This window comes from Glandiceps talaboti, chromosome 8, assembly GCF_964340395.1.
Source record: "Glandiceps talaboti chromosome 8, keGlaTala1.1, whole genome shotgun sequence".
NCBI lineage: Eukaryota > Metazoa > Hemichordata > Enteropneusta > Spengelidae > Glandiceps > Glandiceps talaboti.
Window position 1 is genome coordinate 18,533,642 of NC_135556.1, and position 22,265 is coordinate 18,555,906.

The 22,265-nt window shown below is 34.8% G+C and overlaps 1 protein-coding gene across 6 annotated transcripts in view; it reads left to right on the top strand.

Annotated features, from left to right (window-relative positions):
* LOC144438413 (tripartite motif-containing protein 2-like) overlaps positions 1 to 22,265 on the top strand; it is a 64,272-nt gene that overhangs the window by 12,202 nt on the left and 29,805 nt on the right. Inside the window, exon 1 of one of the 6 annotated variants that reach the window (XM_078127431.1) lies at positions 2,141 to 2,254. The exons of 3 other annotated variants lie outside the window; for them this stretch is intronic. The gene's annotated coding sequence lies outside the window, so the exon portion shown is untranslated. Of the gene's footprint in view, positions 1 to 2,140; positions 2,255 to 7,371; positions 7,473 to 22,088; positions 22,123 to 22,265 lie in introns of those variants that run through there. 2 more of the 6 variants (XM_078127432.1, XM_078127434.1) reach the window with 2 other exon arrangements.

Consider the following 22,265-nt stretch of genomic DNA (forward strand, 5'->3'; position numbering starts at 1 on the left):
AAAATCTGAGTCTACGAATACGACAATTAAAAATCAAAGGAATTCTTTTAAACATTCATAATCATATTTATAAAATATTGACACCTTGATACAACAAGTTCAATGACTCGCCATCTTTAATAGTGGTATTTTCTACAAGTTGTTAAACTAAAGTTGTTGATTGGTACATGTACATAGGTGGTCTTTTTCTCTCCAATTATAAACAGACTCTGTTTTTCTGTGCAACAAGGAATTGTAAGATCCATTAAATGGCATTTCTTTCCTTTCTTTGGCTTTTCTTTTAAACTTTACATACAGGTAACTTTAATATTGGTAGCCTTGGTACTATTGTCACCTTGTTGTTTTTAGGTCAAGTTGTTATTTAGAATACAGCAGCTAATCAGAGAAAAAAATCAGTCCTCTTTTCAAAATTATACCGAACTCTTGAAAAGAAATTGCGGACCATAGTCTGCTATTGTTATTACAGTATAAGTGTGTGCATGGTGAAAGTATTGTTATATCTGTAGACTTTAGAAAGAGTTGTTGGTTTAAGACACCAACCATTACTATTATCATACAATCTGTAATCTGATATACATTGCAATATAGTCATTGTGACTATGATAGTTGATTCTCTAAAGTTACTGCTGTCTTGCTAGAGGATAGTATATTTTGAATTCTCATTGTTTAATATAAAGTTGGATGTTAAAACTAGATAAAATACATCAGATTCATTCACTTTTGCTAATCAGTACGTAGTTGGCATCGATCTGAACTTTAGACAAAAATGATGTGTGGGCCTTGCTAGGCAAACTGATAGAATGGAATCATGTGCTTTTGTATAAATTCAGTGTTATACTATTGGTATTAGAACTGCTGTGTAGTCATGATGGTTGAATGGTTAGAGTGGCCACCTTGGAATCTGCAGGTTTGCGAGTTCGAGCCTCACCGCTGTCATTTGTTTCTGAATGGGAATGACAATCGTGCCCCAGTCAACCCAGCTTTATAATTTGGGACCTGGTAGGATAGAGGTTGTAATGTGAATGCTTTAATCCTATGTGTTATAGAGACTGCAATGGAATGTGTATGTTCCCTAGGGAGTTGAGGAGTATAATGGGCTACTGTGCCATAATAGGTCCATAGAAGGGGCAATAATTACCAAGAACGTTTTAGCACAGTGTGGGAAAGTGTTATAACGTTATTATTATATTCAATATTGAGTAAAATGAGTTGTAACCCATCTACATGGTGAGTGACTCCCCCACAATGTCATATCATGAAATGTTTAGGAATTCAGTTAATTGTCCTGACATTATAGACTGGCTAATTGAGAAGAGCAAATTTGTGACAATTTCAGTGTTTTTCTGTACATTCAAATAAAGTTTGTGTGGGAAGCATTAATATGTGAGGAAATCTGTACAGGAGTGAACAAATCCACTGGTCCTGGGTTCGGGACTAGGGATTTTTTTGGGCAGACGACACAAATTTTACCTTGTCTGGTCCGTCGAAGCAGTACCTTACTGTTAATAACTATGTTAAAAAGTCATCTGAATATACAGATTCATAGATAAGATTTAATGTTTCACATTAGTGGGACCTTGGACCACTAATTCTTTCAGCAGGACCACTGGATTTTTTAAGGCACTGGTCCGGGGACCACCAGTTCACAAAATGATTTGTTCACCCCTGCCGTAAAATATTCCTAATCTTCAAGCGAACATTGAAGGAAACATTCTATGAGTTATCAGATGTACTTCTCTCTGATATCAGGGTTCAATAACCCTAGCAAAGATACTGATGTGGATGACAGTTCGATTGAGGTGCCAGTCAAGATGTGTTCTCTATTTCCATGAATGAGATGACTGTCTTATAACTCAGATCACTTGAGGCAGTCTATGTCTTGAAACAGTCGGCCCAACACTTAACTCACTCAGGTGGCAGTGTCTTGAGAGTTCCCCTACATTACCCACCATTATTTGTTTTTGTCCAGTGTTTGCGTTTTAAGAGTAAGAGTGTATGCATGACTTAACAAGAGGTTTCACCTTAGGAACCTTAAGTCAATATTAGTTAGGTTTGCTAGTGGGAGAAACAAATAGACTGTTCAGACACCTGAGGTGTTATTTTCGTGTCCACACAGAACTTGATTTGAGTCACACGTAGATGACAGCTGACAAAGTTTTATATTTTCTGATTTAAAGTCTGAGTGCATTTGATTCTTTTTCCTTTGAATGGTGACAACAATGATGGCTGGCAAAGTCTCCAAAGATCTTATCAGGTATGTTTTGGGGATATTAGATCATCTAATTTGTACTATTCTGGTGATGTGGAATGGTGTACATGCACAGTTTCATGTAGGGTATATGTTTAGAAACAATGAATACTTTGTTATGGAATGTACACATCTATATATGTATTCTTCCATAGTATATACGGAATAGGTGTGTTTAAGTTGCTGTATATTGGCTGCTACCTCATTGATGTGAATTGATAATGACATACCTTGGTTGTACCTGACACTTGATTCCGACAGTTACCAATTGTGAGTATAAATGTAAACTCCACTTCACAAAGTCTGTATGCTAAACACAATTTAGTTTTGAATACATAATGACATATCTTGTCCATCCCTTAACTCTGATAGTTGATAAAAGTGTATGCGTTAATCTATAGATACACCATGTACTTCAGAGTTTACTTTATAGGTGACTGTCACAGTACAGGCACATATGGTGGTGGTGCATGTACACCATAAAGAAACTCTTGTACTTAAAATATGAATAGTTGGGAATTTATTGAAGAACAGAGCGATCTTTGTTGGTTGAGATACTAGATCACCTTCAAGATGTCTAGATCTGTGTGCTGATATGATATAAATCATTCGCCAACTTTCCAGTATGAAGTGATCTTTGTACGTGTGATACTTGTCACAAAAAAAAGCCCTGTGAAAAAATCATCTAGCGTAACTTGGTTTTCAATGCTTGACTTATCTAACGAAGTCATCAGCTGTGACTCTCTGAAACCACAGAATTCACTGTTTTTCTAGTATAAACAATTAGATACGTCACTTCTTATGAATTAATTGTTAAGACTACAAACAGGTTTGCTCCTGAGGCAGGTTATTGTCCTCAATTTCCAAACTTTTATTTTCACTTCTCATTTTCGACAAAAAAAAATACTTTCCAGTCCAGACTGCGGGCTCACAATAAACACAAAGCTTAGACAAGTATGTAGACTGATACGTGATGTCAACACAAAGATTGAAAAACCTGTCTGCTGACTTGTAAAGTGTGTATTCTTAGTTGTGAGTTAATGCCCACTCTTACCTGCATGTAAGTTTGCTTCTTACAAGAATTCACAATGATGTCCTTTCTTGGTGATTCTTGTAGAAAGCAATAAATCTTACTTTCCATTAAATAGGGGTACATTAAATCCAAAACAGGTAAGCATACATACTTGATTTCTATAGATATGACATAGTGATATCAAACATAAATTCTCACCATAGTGCAGTCACTACTTCTATGCATGATTTCATTACAACTTCAATTCTAATACAATGAGCTGATTGTGTCTGTATGAGCATCTCCTCAATATCCAAACTTTTTCCCCACTTCAGACAAAAATGTCCGACCATAGAAACAGACCACAGACTATGTGAAATTAATGAGAAATACGTATGCTATTAAAAGCAGAATTTTTTTTTTTACAAAAACGAATACTTCATTCTCTTTTGTTGAAGACATCCTTCTTTGATTATTGAAATAACTAAATAGGACATTATACATGTAGTATCTGGGGAAAGTAGGAATCCAGAACCCAAATACAAGTTGTTCAAATATTGAAACAATCCAAAAGACCACATGTGTTAGTTGAGTACAGAGCTAGAGTACAGTCATGATTTCATACCACACCTATAGCAATGTCAGTCACCCCCCTTTCCTCCCCCTCCTCCGTCCAGTCCATCAAGAACAATAACAACAATACCATTAGTTAAGGGCACCACACCTGTGTCAGTCACCTCCCCTCCTCCATCCAGTCCATCAAGAATATCAACAATATTATCAGTAGTTAAGGGTACCACACCTACATGTATAGCAATGTCAGTTATCCCCTCCCCCTTCCCGTCCAGTCGTGACTATCTCCCTCCCAGTCCATCAAGAATAATATTTTCTTTTCTGTTTAAGATTATTTCCAAAACAAAATAAATTTATAAAGCAATAAATATCAACATCTTTCAAAGTTTCCACAAGTCACATACTACACATATCACATTCATCTATTTTGAGCCAAATCTTGAATCTACAAAACAAACAGCTGTAAATTTTGAAATTGTTATCAAAGCAAATGTTCACTTTTACACAGCTGTACATGATAAGTAACCATGCTATTTTTTAACACAATGTTCCAACTAAATGCATTAGTGTCAAGGAACCAGTTGTAGACCAGATATACACAGAATAGTCTGCTTGGAAAAATAGGTATACACAGAATGTGCCTCAAAAATAAATTCTTTAAACTTCTGCAAGAAAATTAATTTCCAACCTATTCTCAGTTAAAATCAGTTTTAAAATTCTGGGATCACCATAAAAGTTTTTGAGATAGCGGTCAAAATGATATGAAAATTTAGTCATTTTGAATCCAATATAGCTGTTGAATACTGTCTTTAATAACTCTGTTGAAAAATGAAAGATTGACAATTCCCTTGAAAATGAGATGGTGAAACCCCAAATTTCTTTTATTATTTCAAAAGAACCAAGAACAAGCTTTCATATAGTAAAGTTTGGAGTGAATTGAAGAACTTTGATTTTCTGGGCAATTTGTCACCGAAGTGTATTTACTACCTTAAAGTTTACAGGGTATTACACATGGGCCAGCTATACATTTGGATTCATCAGGTGCATAATAGAAAACTAGTGAACTGTAAAATTCACTTTGCCGCTGACACCTGACATCATATCTAAGTTTATGCACTAATAGTTAGTACAGTAATGGGTTGTTTTACTTCCCTAATATTGTGTGTGTGTGTGTGTGTGTGTGTGTGTGTGTGCGTGCGCGCACGCACGTGTGTGCGTGCGTATCTGTATGTGTGACTGTCTATGTATCTAGTATGTAAATGTCATTAATATGTGTGTGTGTCTGTCTGTCTGTCTGTCTGTCTGTCTGTCTGTCTGTCTGTCTGTCACTGTGTGTATGTGTGCAAGTGTTTGGTATGTGTGAATGTGTATGTATGCATGTGAGCATGCAATATTGTCTATTCATAGATTCAGGGTTTTAGTTTATTGAAGTAAATTACAAAAGTGATTAACAAATACGAAAGTCAGTCATGTGAAGACAGCTGACCAATTTAAATATAGTATAATGGAAATTGCAATAAACCGTCGGTATAAGTTCAAAAACTTGTTGCATCCAAAATGAAATGACAGTCGGTGATGACAGCCAATTGTAGTCTCTGGGTTGTTTCAAAAACCAGCTTCTATTGTAGTCAAAAGGGGACATAAAAATGACTATTTCATTAGATTGTTGCAGACGGTATGTATTATAATGTACTTGAATAAGCTACAGCAAATTACTAAGCTACCTGATAAAAATAACTTTGTATCCCTTTACAACAATATACTTGTCAATGAATAAGTTGCAGCAAAATTACCACACTAACTGACAGAAATAACTGTGTATCCATCCATCCATATACAATGGTTGATCACATACCAATTAACCTTGGCAATAACCCAATTGACACAACTCACTTCAAGCCTATTAATGGACTTGTAATCTCATGATAGTTTATAGCATTGACCTGAAGTGTACTTTGTTGTATTTGAACTATGTGATTACAATGCATATAATTTGGTGAGTTAAAGTACTTCCAGTAGGGAGTGAAAGAATTACAACAGTACATTGTATTACAAAGATCTACAGATTATCAACATTTGTTAACATCAACAGTAGCCCATAGAGTGAGAATGAATGTTCATGGACTCTGAGTTCATACTTTAATAGTAATGAAATTTCTACTCACAGAGTCAAAAATATTTCTTGGAAGCGAATCCAATTTTTTCGCCGACATCTGGTCAGCATTTATTGTCAAGGGTGTACTACAATAGCTCATCATAGACTTGTTTGGTGTCTACTATCTGCTCTCTGCACCATATTTTTCTACCATCTTGGTGTAGTATTTTGAGAGCGTCTAAAGATAGGAGCACCAAGATAACTCTCTGATCTGGACTACATCAACGTTTGCTGATTACAGTGCTATCCTGTTGTATGTATAATGGTTCATGTTCATATTGGTTCAAAACACTATAATTGAAAGCTACAATAATAACAACTGTGCATGCATGACATTATCTTTTTAAACATAAGAGAAAAACAGGCCTGCATGTATAGACAACACTGTAACAGTTAAATTAACATAAACTCAAGCTTTAATTGACACCTTTGGCCTGTCTACTAGCTGCTGTGATTCAACTACCATCTTTCCCTCAACCAAAGGTTTATGTAGCAAAGACAAATCACTGTACACAGTATAGATATAATGCCAAGATTTAGGTTTGCTGGCTTAGAATAAAATAAACTAAAATTTTGATTTAAAGCCAATCACAGTTACCGTGTACATTTCAGTCTAGGAATTAGGATACTAGACAGCTGCACATTTCGATAACAGATGAACAGCATAGAGAGGTAAAGAACAAAGGAACGTAACTGGATCATTTGAGTCCCTGATAATGGCCTGAAATAATCCGTTTTGTTATTTCAATAAATTGTTTGGATTTACAGACATACTGAAATAATAGTAGAAGTAGTTTATGAAGAAGATGCCAGGGGTACTCATCATTTGTGTTCTGTTACACTATGCCAAGCATGCATCAAGTATGTTTGATCTCTATTTACATTTCAGTATATGATTGGTTTTCATTTTGGGCTCAACTATTCAGAAAGCGAGGGGTTGCTGCAAAAAATCAGTAACCGAAGACAACCCAAATGAGGCTTTTTAGGAATTTAAGATCACTCTACTAAAAATTCTGACTCAAAATATTGATATTTGTTCCATATAATATGTAAAAAGTTGGGTTTTTAAGAAATATTTTGGGTTTCATAGTTCACAGAAACCCTTGTATGATAGTGAACTTTGCCAGAGTAATAACTTTTGCCCACAGAGGGCCTCTCATATGTTGTCACACACTTACTCCAGCTATATGCTACCCAGACACTGACAAGCCCGCACTGGTGCATGTGTGTAATGACTTGTACTTGATGCAACTATTCCATGACAGAAAGGTCAGGATTGTGGCTGACTTTTTGGGAATGTGTACAGGATTGGTGAAGTACCCTACCATAGTTACTGATGATGTGAGACACACTATTTGGACTCGTTATCTATTGTCTATTTCAAAACAGAAGATGAGCAACAAGATGTCGGTCTTGTCATATCCAAAGACACTGTGTTTTAAAGCCTTTACATCTCTAAGATTTTAATCTCCTCATGATATTTGGTAAGTCATAAATATTTCCATCACCAAGTTGTTGTACATACTTCAAATGTTCATGTCATCTTATTATGTGACTGACTAGCTTCACACTGAGATGCACTTGATGGATATTTTATGAAACTAAACAAACACTTACTTAGCAAGAATCAAATCTAATGTTAATATTTATATCAAGTTCAAATACAGAGATTTTCAAAATATTTGCTAAGGCTTTGTTTACATATTTATTTTAAGTATTACAATGGAGCCACAAGGTACTAAAAAATTTAGTTAAAAATATTGATTTTTGCTGAGTGTACATTTGTGGCAGTCAAACTCAAAATATTTTTGCTCAACAAGTGAAACTAGCTAAATAGTCCTTGTGACTTAATTCTAAGCCCTTCTTTATAATAAAAATATTGCATTTTTGTTTCTATCAAATTGATATCAAAAGTCACACTTACATTACAAGCATTTTAATGTGAATTTTAATCTCTCTATGCATGAAGTCTGAAAGGTCCAATTGTTAGTCCCCCTTTGTAAGCACTCGCTACCCCACATATTATATAAGGGAAACAATGCCTGAATCTTTCTAGCTATACAAATGTCAAAAGACCAAAGGCAAAGACTGCCTTCTAGAAAGTGCTCCCTCCTTGCTGACAACCTTCAAGTCACTTGCTGTTCAAGTGATGGCAGCAGCCTTATACTAGGTATATAAGGCCTTTGATTGTAAAAAAAAAAAAAAAATTCTATGGAAAGCTAGTTGAACAATTTGACGATAATGCTGTTTTTCATTTAAACTTCTTGAATGACTCTTACAAAATTGTTAAAAACCAAGAACTTCATAGAATTATGTTTCACAATTAATATTGTTTTTTGAGTTATTATATAAACATGACTCAGCTGATTTGTAGATATAATTTGATGTACTGATTGAGAGAAATTTCTGGTCATGGGAGAAATTCTTATCTACAACATTATAAACTATAATTTGATTTATCAAGTAACAAAGTCTAATTGGATTTGTGGAAAAAAATTGAATATTACTTGAATTTTCTATTTATGAGAATAGGTATGTAAGTCTTAATACTGATACATAAAAACTTGCATTTGATGTAAAACTATCCAAATAAGGTAGAGACTACCCACACGTTTATCTCTAGTAGTCGCCTAGCAACTGAGTTTGTTGTGTTCACCTTTAAACACTACATTGTGAGCTACCAATAAAATAGTAGCTACACCGCTTTCCAACAGAGCCTTTCGTTTTTTCACATAATACTATGTTATAGGTAGTCTGGAGGCTGTCTGTGGCTTTGAAAACTTCTCCTGAAGACACTTAGGATTCAAAGCCATTGATAGCCTCTAGACTACGTTGTAGGCTACCAACAGAATAGCATGCAAAGTAGTTTCTAGGATGATGCTCTCTGACTCCCTATCCTTTTCACCAAATACTGTGTTGTGAGCTACTGCCAGTGACAAGGAGACGTTAAAGGAAGTGAGATGTGACTTTACAATGTACTTGATTGCGTTGACCTACATTATTGAAACCAACAAAAAATTCCACATACTTCACATTGCTGTTGTATATAGTTTATGGCCAAGAACTAAATACCAATGTACAGTACTGGTACATTAACTTTCAAATCTATCATCCACAGGCAGGTTCAAAACCATGATTTTACAGATTTCAGAAACAATTGAAAGTTATTACCAATGTAAACTTTAGGTAATTTATTCTTATCAGCTTTTGAATAATATTTAGATTTTGATATTGTAGTTTTAAACTTCAAGTGGCAATAAATTCAGAATTATTAGTCCTGCCCTAAATGAATGGATATAATTCAAACATTAAAATCTATGAAAATCATTAGGTTATCTACCTATGGTATATATTTATTTATTAATAATTGTGTGTGTGTGTGTGTGTGTGTGTGTGTGTGTGTGTGTGTGTGTGTGTGTGTGTGCGTGTGTGTGTGTGTGTGTGTGTGTGTGCGTGTGTGTGTGTGTGCGTGTGTGTGTGTGTGTGTGTGTGTGTGTGTGTGCATGCGTGCGTGTGTGCGTGCGTACGTACGTATGTATTTATTATTATAAGTATATGTACATACATAGTTATGTACAAATGTATGTATGTATGTTAATAAATATATCAATAAATAAATACATATTTGCATCGAGCACTGTTCTCTCCATGAGCCACTTATATTCCTATAAATAAATACATAGGTATATATCCTAATGATTTATGTATTATGTCAGTTTTGGTTCAAATAAAATATTGGAAACCATACAAAAGTGAATTGAAATGCAAATTATATGTCAGGACTGAGAAAAACTTGAAAATTTTAATAATTGTTTTTATAAACTTTGACTGGATTGCCTATGTCTTTACATTTTGTAACTTGACAATGGTATATTATGTATCAATAGTGTCCTGTCTGAGCTACTTTTAAACAAATACAACAAACTCACTGATAAGATGTTCATGAACATCAAAGAAAACTTGTATGGTAGCAAAAGAGTTGATGTGCTACATATACAGATTATAGTAAGTTTAACTTGACAACTGTACATTGTACTACATGTATATAGCTATTGGTTGTCAGTACCTTCAAACACACAACAAATAAACATATGGGATGTTCATTGCCACCAGTGTGGTAATAAATCACTCTCAGTTGTAATTTGATTACTGCACACATGTACCCAATCATGTAATTTGATTACTACACACACACACACACACACCCAATCACATGCCTCTATACTATGATGCTATTGGTCAATATAATTTCAAACAGAAACAAAAACTAAGTAATAGGGAAAAAACAGTTGACCATGGAATGATCGAGTCGTGATGTGGTTGTATAGTATCAAGATGGTTGAATGGTGAGTAGGACTGGCTGAAGTAATTGTATCTATACATTCCTACTTTGATCCTCACCACTGTCTTTTGGATTGAAGATTCATGTGCAACATTTGAATAACCAGTGTGCTATCGATAACATAGCTATAAATGGGAACCTGGTAGGACATTGATTGTTGAGTGAATTGTACACTTTGGCAGTGGAGTAAAGCGATCGATCTCCAGATTCAAACCAACGGCAGTATGGACTCTAGTCTGGATGCCAATGTGGTCTCTAACTAAATCAGCGGAGTGGAGTTGTAAATTGTAGCGATACTGTATAGACTATATGGACTCTAGACTAACTTTGGCAACATGGATTGTATGCTCCATAGGGAGTTTTGGTATGTATATTATAGGGTTGTATTATAGCTCTGTGTTAGGGAAACTGTAAGACTTTGGCAGCATGTTGACCACAAGTAAGTTCACGGTTAAGTGTATAATTATTCTTTTTAACATGTAATACTAGAAACCATGCTCATTCCAAGAATTTCATAACTTTCTAAAATTATATAAAACATTACAGCATTGATTCAAAGACGCACATTTATAATCAACCTAGGGAGTTAGACTTTACATGAGGTTGAGAATACGAATAGGGTTAGACCCTCTAACTTATACATAATTTATGTCAAAACTCATCACCAGGTTACATCATTTTAGGTGATATTCATAAAAGAATTGTAATACGTTGAAATTCTTTATCAAAGAATTCTGTGCATACTTTTGCTGGATGCATCATGCCTTTTCAAAGTAATGGCAGCTGCTTTCTGTTTGGCGTTGGTATTTCTTTCCATGTGAAAGGTGAAAAAGGTGACTGGAAAATGGTAAGACTTTAACTCTGTTCCTCATTAATGCCATATCAAACAATCCAGAAGTTATTAAAAATGATTTATACATATCAGAATAAACAACCTGTGTGTATTGGTAAGCGTTATCTAATCTTTGCAATATCATATTGCACAGATAAACTTAACCTGAAATCCATGCCTATGGGTGTTTTGAATTCGTTATCTCCCTATCAGATGTGGAAATCAAAATTAAAATCCCCATTCCCAGGATTCTAGGCTAAAATAAACTCAAAGTAGCCAATGGGTAAAAAACTAAAAGTTTTATACAGTAATATACATTTTAACTCTTTGGTTAGACTGTAAGATACGTTGTGACGTTTCGCCCTCACCGGTCTCCTCTCACTCGGGGTTGGCCGATGTGTGAGGGCGCACCGTCATGGCATACCTTAGTACAGACTACTCTTTGGTAGGCTGGTATAATACAGTATATATTAAATTACACTGTGAACAAGCATTATGCTGCTTGATTTGCTAGGAATGGTCAGAGAGAGAGGTACTTGAGAATATTCTGTTCTTTAATATGAGTGTAGATTCTAGGCTATCTTAAAAGCTGTCATTAATAACCCTAAAGGCTCCCTATGCCATGATGCTAGGTAGATGAGTCATACTGAATTATGTAAATCCACTATCAGCCCATAAATCACAAGTTACAGTCTTGATTCATACAATCTGTCATATATTTGTACTTCATAATAGATGTTTGCTTTGATTTGAGACATTACATTACTTAATTTCTATAATTACCATCGGTCAAGGTTAGAGCTCGCACAGGTCTGGAACCGTTGTCAGGGTCTCCTGGTGGTAATAACGTCAGTTTCTAGTTTTGTAATCAATAAATGAATAAACTGACAATATATGTAACTGCTTTTAATTAATCTGTTCAATACTGTAATTCTATTTAGATTGATTTCCAAGAACTAATAATGTTGACATTGACATTGTCATTATTAATTAATGCCTGACAGCAAAAGAGTGAATTGTGATATATGCACACTCGGGCATTATTACCTTGTTAGTTCCTCTTCACCATACATTTTGTATATTGAACTTTCATTTCCATTCTGTCACTCTTTTGCCATAATGGTAGTACCTGGAAAAACAAGAATGTTGGGATAAAAAAGAGATAATTTCCCAGTCATATTTGCTGATAAGGTTTCAGGAGTATGAACAGTATCCTAGACTAAAAAAATTAATTATACATGGAGAATTTGGTCATTTACAAGATTGTCATTATTGCCACTCCTTTGGATAGTCTGTAAGGTACGTCGTGACGGGCGCCCTCACACATCGGTCAACACCTCCCATGGTGAGGACAGAACAACGTACACGACATATCTTACACTTACAGTTTATCCTTTGGAGTGATCAAGAAGAGAATCTGCACAAGGATAATTCTTTCAGTTTAATGGTATACGCGATAAGTAGAAATGATATTATGGTACATATGTGTAAGTGATTACTAACACACCAGTGTGTGCATACTAGTGGTATCTGCAATGCAGTGCAATACCGAAAACATTATTATATACCTGTATGCAAATGATATGCAAATGACACGGTCGATGATAAAACCCATGATGTGTGAGTGTAAGTGTGGCAAAAACTCCAAGGGATATTTGCACGAGTATATGCAATGTTCTCTGCGATCATACTTTCATGAGCTTAGTGAATGAAAGTGCAACAGAAAACAATGCACATACTCGTGCAAGTCTCTGCGTACACCCACACATGGCACTCACTCGGATGGGGTTCTGTTATTATTACATGTTTATCTGAAACAACAAACTTCCGTAAAAATGACACTATACGATCGAGTGCACAGGTGCAAGTCCACATGTAATAAATGTGATGTGTCTTGAACTAGCTTGATACATTGATGGATTTGTACATGTAGTTATATGCCTGCCATTGCTAGAGAGAGGTATGTCTTTAATTCTGTAAGGAATGTTTCTAGGAGATGTCATGCAGACACACAGCACTGACTGGTTGTCTTGCAGTTTGAATGGTGTTAAAATTACACCAATACAGATTGGATAGTGATAAAATTCATGAAATTATTTGAATGTAGACCATACCCTTACAGATGTTCACGACATACCATGTAACTACAACTGTATAGTCCCTAGTTTGGAATGTGGTGGTATGGGTATAAATCTCATATCATACTAGATGATACTACTTATAATCCTACAAACTTCAGTCTCATGTTAAACACATACATCATATCATATACAAATCACAAAATCAACATTCTAAGCTGGAAATTGGAATAATGACATGACAAGCACAATGTTGATACACTGTAGTTGTCTTACAGTTTCAATGTATCACCAACATACTACTTTATTTCTTCTTTGCTGTATGTATGTATCGTCAGTCACGCGATGCTGACATTCTAGCCTTATACAAGCGGTTTCAATGTACAGACTTTGATACATACCACTCAACTGGTGGTGTGTAATGGCAGTTAAAACAGTTGATTTTAATACCAGTAGTTGCACTGGCAGTCACAATGTCACAATTTTTTTTAGAAGTGTCAGTGCCTAACTGTACACAGCACAACACACAGCACTGCATGCCAACATACTTGTCAGATATTACATGTATATTTTCAAGGGAGTTAGTTTTCAAGGGGATTTTATTTTAGTGGAAAACTGCACCAATGAAAACAGTGAAAATTGAGTATTTCACAGAAGTTGAGCATCAATCACCTGTTATCATCAGACAATATATGCATTTGGCATCATCAAGAAAGTGGAGGATATCTCAAGACTGGTATCTTGATCTAACTATTTATGACATTGATGAGTTTGAAATAAGACCTGCTCCAGAATCTGACAAATTCAAGGCATTTCCTGATGAGTTGAAAAGCTGGATTTTAGAGACAAGCTTCTCTGACAGTGACACCATTTCTTTATGAGTTGAAAATTTAGATCTTTGATCCAGACAGTGATATTAGTTACGAGTGAAATCTTACTGATTCTGACCCTGACATGGTATTTCAAAATGAGTTGAAAATACTATGGAGACTATTCTGACAATTCTATCAATTGCATTCTCTACATTCTTCAATCTGACCTTGACAAATCAAGTCCATAATTCATTCTGTTAAGTGCAATCTCGTGTAATCTTTGATCCATAGTTAAATAACACAAATAATTTTAAAATTCTGATTTTTACACTTTCCATTTTCAAGAGACTTAATAGTAAAATACCTTCACTGATATCTGCATCTGTAGCTTATACCCCCCCCCCCCCCAACATGTTTAACGGTCTTGCCCTGCCTTCATCTTTTTTGTCCTTAAAATGGCCATATGGATGAGGATTGGGTATTTATTTTGGATTTTTAATTTATAAAACAATTTTACCATGGTGTCTTACTTAAAAAAACCAATGTGAAACAACATAGACCAAGTCTAAGTATGTAACTCAATATACTGCAAAATGCTAAAAAATGAGTTAGAAAGTTTGTTATTATATGCACAATGTAGGAGTAGCTGCTATAGCTCAACTAAGGCTATCCGTGGCATTGAATCACCTCTTCAAGAGAGATCTTGAGATTCGATGCCATAGATAATACTAGACTATTGCTAGACAAACTAGTCCAGGTTTTGAAATTCAAGAGAGACTTTTAATATTGAGTACTGGAACCAAGTCATCCATGGACTAATCTTGTAAAATAGACCAGTGAATCCAAGTGACAGGAATACCATGGTAGTAGTCATCTAGATTACATAAGATTGGATGTCATATGCACTGCACATTTTACTTCAATGTTCAATCATGCAGTATGTTAATATGATGACAGAACCCCAGGACGTGTGACAGCAAGTGTAGCATACTAAGGTAATTTGCATGCGTACCTGCAGTGTTCTCTGTGGTCGTTCTTTCACGAGTGTATAGTGACCGAGTGAAAGTTCAGCCCAGAACACCAAGTGTAAATGTACCTGAGTATACCCACACTGGCACTCATGTGGTATGGGTGCTGTTTATTTAATGGAAACAGCAAATTTCTGTAAAAATAATACCATGCTATCAAGTGATTTTGCACAGAAGGAACGATTTTGCCCTTATTTGCATATCATTAGCATGCAGGTATACTAGTATGCAATAATGTTTTTGGTTTTACACTGCATTGCAAATACAACTACACTACTAAATGTCTACAGTGCTGTTACAGGAATGTTACATATCTGCTAGACTTCTGTGGTGTACCGGTAGTATGTGCCAGTATGGATATGTAAAACAGCATAGGATTACATGCAGAATCTAGGCACAATTACAAGTCACATTGATGAATTCACATCCACCAGGTAAAAGAAAATTTTAAATGACAAAATTCATGATTCAACTTACATACTTCTGCTGATTCAAATACTGTCACTGTATTAATTCAACATTCATTCATGCAGCACGTTAATATTTGTAATCACATATTTCAGCTTCAAAAATTTTGCTGAATGAAATACTGTCAATTGCACAAATGTAAAAATATGGCCATTTAAATTAATCAGGCAAAGTGATTTCCTTATATATGTGTATGTGGCTGTCAGACTTCACTGTATATCACTTTTAAGTGGCCAGGCATATGGATGAGCATTGTGTATTTATTTTGGATTTTTAATTTATAAAACAATTTTATCATGGCTTCCTACTTGAAAAATCAGTGTGAAACAACATATTCCAAGTCCTTTTATTGTAACTCGATAAATTGAAAAAGCATAATAAATGTGTAAAAGTTTTGTTTTTATACAAAGTGTCACATTTTATCATATACCTATATCCCAAAAATATAAATAAATAAAAAATTTAACATCCTGTGTATCACTATAGAGAAATCACAATCTCTACTTGTGCAATAATTTTCTATATTACCCTTGAACAAACTTTGCCCAAATATGGTCATTATGTATGTATTATCAAGCTACTTTGTGAAACGGCTATGGCTTTTATTTAACCAAACGGTAGCCCCCCCCCCTCACCCCCACCCCCGATAATTTTTATTATCACTTCCAACATTTTTGCCAAAAACATGCAAATCATCTGTTTCCAACATATTGCAGCACTCCATGGGGTATATTTAAATAATTATTTTAAACTCTTCACTTCCTTTAATACTATCTACAATTTATAGCTAAATCTGAAAACAGGGAGATAAATTATCCTAACAAGGACAGAACTGTACATTTCAAGGGATGTTACTAGTGATGACATGTTGCCTGGCACTGTCTATTCAAGTCAGCTCTACATATATGTAAGCAGCTGGCTTGTCTAAAACCAAAGGCTACACTAATTGACATGGGAGATAATTTATCATTGTTTGACAAATGACAGCTATACATTTCAGTGATGCTTCTAACAATGACATGTTACCAATTTTACTCTAGACAGGTTATATGTAATAATATGCTATGGATCTACATATTAGATAGATTACGGTATACATGTTATATATAAGATTTATATTTTGTATACACAAATTATGTATTTTACATATACCAGGATCTACATTTTATATACATAAATTATGTTATACATAACATATACCAGGATCTACATTTTATATACATGAATTATGTTATATATAAATTGTACATTATATACCACAATGGGTATACATAATGTGATATGACAAACTTCCAGACACCCTGTGTGTACTTTGTTACTTTACCTGTGAACAAATGCTGTAAAGTTAGATGTTCACATCACAAGAAAATTTTGCAATTTTTCTGTCTTCAGCTAGTTCTCCAAGACCAAGTTTTACTAATTACCAGACTGGTACATTGTTTTCATGTACATGCAGACATTTTAGTCACTAGGTATTTTTTACATTTTGTCTTCCAGTGAACTATACAAAAATAAGTCTTTAGAGTATGTGATTCATTGTAGTAGTAATTCAAAATTACAACGATTCATCTCAGAATCTGTCATCAAAGTCCCTGGTTAATGTGATGGGCGGATGTCATACACATGGATGATTTTCAGACATGTCCAACACATAGTTCTCAACTAGAAAGTTACCTGTGGCTCAAGAGAACAACAGCATATTGAACTGATCATCACTAATGACTAATGTATAACAAGGTGTGCTGTTGCTAGGAGACAAAGTGATGAGGCCAGTCATCATCAGCCATGAAACCTTCTAATTACGCAGTATTAATAACATCTATAGGTGTAAATGGTAGCCTAGAGACTTGTCTTGGTCCTTAGATCACAAGAAGCTAGAAGCTAGAAGCAAGTTTCCAAACCAACTTGGATAAGTTTAAACACTGGTTGCAATTGGTTTCTTGAGATTGTAAAACCAAGACATTAAGTCTCTTGGCTATTCATGGTGTATGCTGTACTAGTGCGAGACATCTGTGTGTATAGGCGCCAAAATAATATTTGTGACACTGTCCTAATAGGAAATTGATGAAACTAAAGTTGTTAGGTTTGTCATTAATTTATGTCCCAGGCAGAAGACAGGTGACATGCTGTCTGTTGGCTATATTCATATACAACAGCTGTGATACCAATGGATAGTTTTCTACCTCATAAACTAGTATTCCATTGAATGGACATTCTCACTGCTGTAAGTTACTTCGTCCTAGTTCTAACACATTATTTACTTTGTCAAAGGATTCTTCAAGAATATTTGGCATCATTTTGAAGAATTAACAATTGGATGCAACTCATGCTATCCATTTAGAATTTAATGAAATATAGTTTAATTCTAATTTTGCATCACATATGATTCATATTATTATATTATTCATATTATGAAGTAGACTGACTAGCTAAAAAGGTTGCTATATTGCATATTTGAGGTATAACAAGGTTGCATTATTGACTTGCTAGAGGTCACTATAGCATATATTGACTTCCAAGAGTATGTCATATTGGGCTTGCAAGAGGTCACACTATAGCATATATTGATTTCCAAGAATATGTCATATTGCATATTTGACTTGCTAGAGGTCACTATATTGCAATATTGACTTGCTAGAGGTTGATATATTACATTATTAACTAGCTAGATGTCACTATATTGCATTATTGACTTGCTACAGGTCACTGTATTGCATTATTGACTAGCTAGAGGTTGTTATATTGCATTATTGACTTGTTAGAGGTCACTATATTACGTTATTGACTTGCTAGAGGTCACCATTTTGCATAATTCCATAACATGACTATAAGGGTGTGATATGTTATTGCCTGGTCAGACAGCCACACAGTATGAAAGTTGTCTATTATGCATGTATTATGATTACCTGGGCTGTTATGTGGCAACTACTCTCAAAAACGTGTAGGAAATTGATGTGTTCTATTGTATGTTATTGTTATTCCAATAGCATTTCACAAGTCACATACTGTATCATGTATGGATAATGTTTGATAGCAACACTAATAAACAATGGCTTTGTTAGATAAAGCCAACTGATTCAGACCTCTAATTCAGACGGACAATCAACTACAATAATATAATTGCTTGGGGGTCATTGTGCTCCATTGCAATTTCATCATCACTAATGTGAAGTGACATGGAACAGTGACACTTGCTAATGAAGCTTTGATAACACTGTTAGATATGACATCTATAAATTGACAGATATAACAGTCTCTCCATAAGAGCCTCGTTTTTTTACAAGCCCTGTACATCAAGTTATTTGAAAATATGAAGACACTAAAGTGACTATATACAGGTATATTCACAAATGCACATTGAGAGATATTAATTGAATGAGTGCTTGTGACAAAATTTAATGTTTCTATCTCAAAATTTGTGTATGTATAAGGCTTTAATAATATAATTGTACTGGTTTTACATACATTTTATTTTCCATTTAGTTGCCATTACAGATCTAGCTAAATGTAATAATGCTTCAAAGGTCATGTATAGTGTATGGATGATTTATTAGCACTTTGCACATGTTTATGCTAATTAAGTGATCTAAAATTCTAATGTCTGTCTTTCTGAGTCTGTCTACAGTCACTATATCAGTGTAGTTATTTCAGTGGCGATGTGACTGTTACATGTATGTCTGCACAGTCTTTGTCCGTCAATCCGTTTGCGCCCCCCCCCCCCTCCTTCTCTCTCTGTCTGATATCTCGAGAAAGACATTTCACTTCATTGAAAGTCTTACTGACTTCCTAAATATGTTCCTTTTTTCTCTGTTAGTCTGTCTGCAGTCACTATCTGTCTCTATAGTATGTCAGGATCTAGGACAGTTTGACTGTCAAGAAGACTGTCAGTCTGTCTGTCTGTCTGTCTGTCTCTGATATCTCTAGCAACATATTTCAGTTCATTGAAAGTACTGAGTATAAGCCATTTAATCATGAGTAGTTTATGACATCAGTTTTGTGATGCACCAGGCTTGTCAGACATGTAGCCATTGATGAACAAATACAAGGATGTATAATTATTCTATTTTTTATAAAAATTTAGAAAATAACAAGTGTTCAATGAGTGATGTCTTTATACTGTCTGCCACTCCAGACATGAGAGATTAATTCATGGAATAATCCTAGCCGTAATTCAGATCTACTAATTGCTAATGATGTGAAGTGGTTGAGAAGGAAATAGTCTATTCTGTCAAATCATGTCATTCATTGCTAGTATGCTTATTATGTTGTATATTGTAAATATCGCTGTCTACTTTTAGTGTTGTGTCATAACATGTGTTACATTATTTCCTTGTCATCTGATATTCAGATTTAGTTCCTGTTGAATACAGTACAGTGTACTATTCCAGGCATGGCCAAACAGATATTAATTTCCAGTCACTGTACGGATACTGGAATTCATGTCATCATGAGGTCGTATGCCAGTAACAGAGTTCAAAGGTTATATCTCATCAACAGAGTTCAATTTCTAATCATAGTTCAGAGTAAAATTGATATTGATATTAATGTTGGGCGAGGTCATGTCTCATCAAGAGTTCAAACGTCCATATCTCATCAACAGAGTTCAATTTCTAATCATATAGTTCAGATTGAAATTTATATTAATATTAATGTTGGGTGAGGTCATGTCTCATCACGAGTTAAATTCCTTTTGCGCAAAACCAGAGCTGTTAATTCTTCCGCGACACTGCGATGGCGCATTTCGGACAGTGCCATCAAAGAGGCCGTGGTTTGCGACGATGCGTGAGGTTACATGTCATCAACATCTTTAGGCCGATCAATAATATCAATAAAGAAGATTTTAGAAGACCTAATCTCTGCAAGGAGAACTTGCGGTGCAGAAGTAAAGGTCAGCTACTAGTATATAATTCCAGTTGACCAACTCCCTTGTCATAGAATATTCAGAAATTGAACTCTATGTTGTCAGTGTATTACTTTAATATGGAGATCACATCAAATGATGTCATCAGGAAGGGAACTGACACCGTGATACGGGGAAAAAAATGATAAATGAAAGGAGAACATGGGATCACTTCATACATACAAATGTAAGGGAAATCATATTTATTTTGTGCTACTGATTGGATCCACATCGCATGTTGTCTTTCACAGTTACCGACAGTAGTCTAGAATTGCTGCATACACGCAGTGTTTAAATACTAGGATATAGAGTTTCAAGATATGCAAGGCTTGATGGAAATCTTAGTTAGTATCATGTGGTACATACATGCATTTGTTTATTCGGTATTAGTAGCCACCAGCCAAAATATGCAAATGAACATTAATAAATAAATTGAAGAGATGACTAGAAATGAAACCATACAGAATATAATACAATGTCACGACATTTGAAAAAAGGAGAAAATGAAAGATGTATACATTTGTAGGTTTCTGATTGCATTTTTCTTGTATGATTTACCTATCCACGAAAACATAAAACAATTCCAATTTGTTGGAAAGGATTATCATATATTTATGCTGTAAAATAGACATTAAAAAAAGTAGAATTTTATAAATTTCCATTGTATTGCCAGATTTGTTTTAACATCCCCTTAATTTAGAAACAGTTGACACTTGGTAAGTATAATCATTTATATACAATATATCCATCGTATAATCTTCATTTCTAGGTAAGAGCTACCAGTAAGCATTTATTATACCTCCAATTCTTCCAGACCTAGACCAATATCTACCAGCTGTCATGCATAATTCCCTCTGTATTCATTTGTCTAATGAAATCAAAGAATATAAATGAGAAAACACCACTGCCTGTTGGCTGTTATGATGAATACTGCAGGAAATGTTTAATTGCCTTTGTTTCCATAGAAATGAAATGGTCCACACTGACTGACAACTCAACTGTGAACTCTATCTTCTACTTCAGACTCCCACTGAACTAGCAAATTAGTATTATTGTACTTGTTTAGACAACTGAACCACAGTAACTGAATTCCATTATCCGGTCAGATAAAAAGTAAACAATAACTTCTTGTACCAGCTCTACTTCTATATAATTGATAAAAAGAAACAATTTTTGTTCAGCAGACCATGTGACTGTCTGTGAACAAGTCATGCATGCAGCTGGGACATGTATAAGTAGAGTTCTGACTCGACCATTGTAATCTCTCTTTTTCTTTTCATCCTAAGCACATGTCTGTATACAATGAAACCTTGAACCAGTCTGTTTTCCGGACTTTTTAAGAACCTTGAAGTAACGCAGCAGTATAAGAGTCCAGTCCGAAGACTTTCTTCTCTCCAATTTTCTTTCTTTTGTCAATTATAATGTAAAACAGTTAAGCAGCACTTGATTTATTTTGGGTCATACAATTATATTAAAGTGTTAGGTTTGAGCATAAAGAACGATTATTGCTAGAAAGATGTAATCAGCATAAAGTATACCACCCTCTATTTCCATGCTGACACCCCTCTACAACAATGGTTCTGTCAGGTACGTTATGAGTATCTATCCTTATAATATATAATTAACATATTCTGGGCTGATGCCGACATACAAGGATGTACTGACGAGTGTGTGGTGAGTGAATGGCTTCAATTTTTTCTTGTCAGATTTCTAGATATTTATGTCAACTTGACATGAAACCTATAATACAGCTAAATATCTTTGTAGTCGTCTGTCTACAGGAGATATTTTTGTATGTAAATTTTCATCACCGTTTT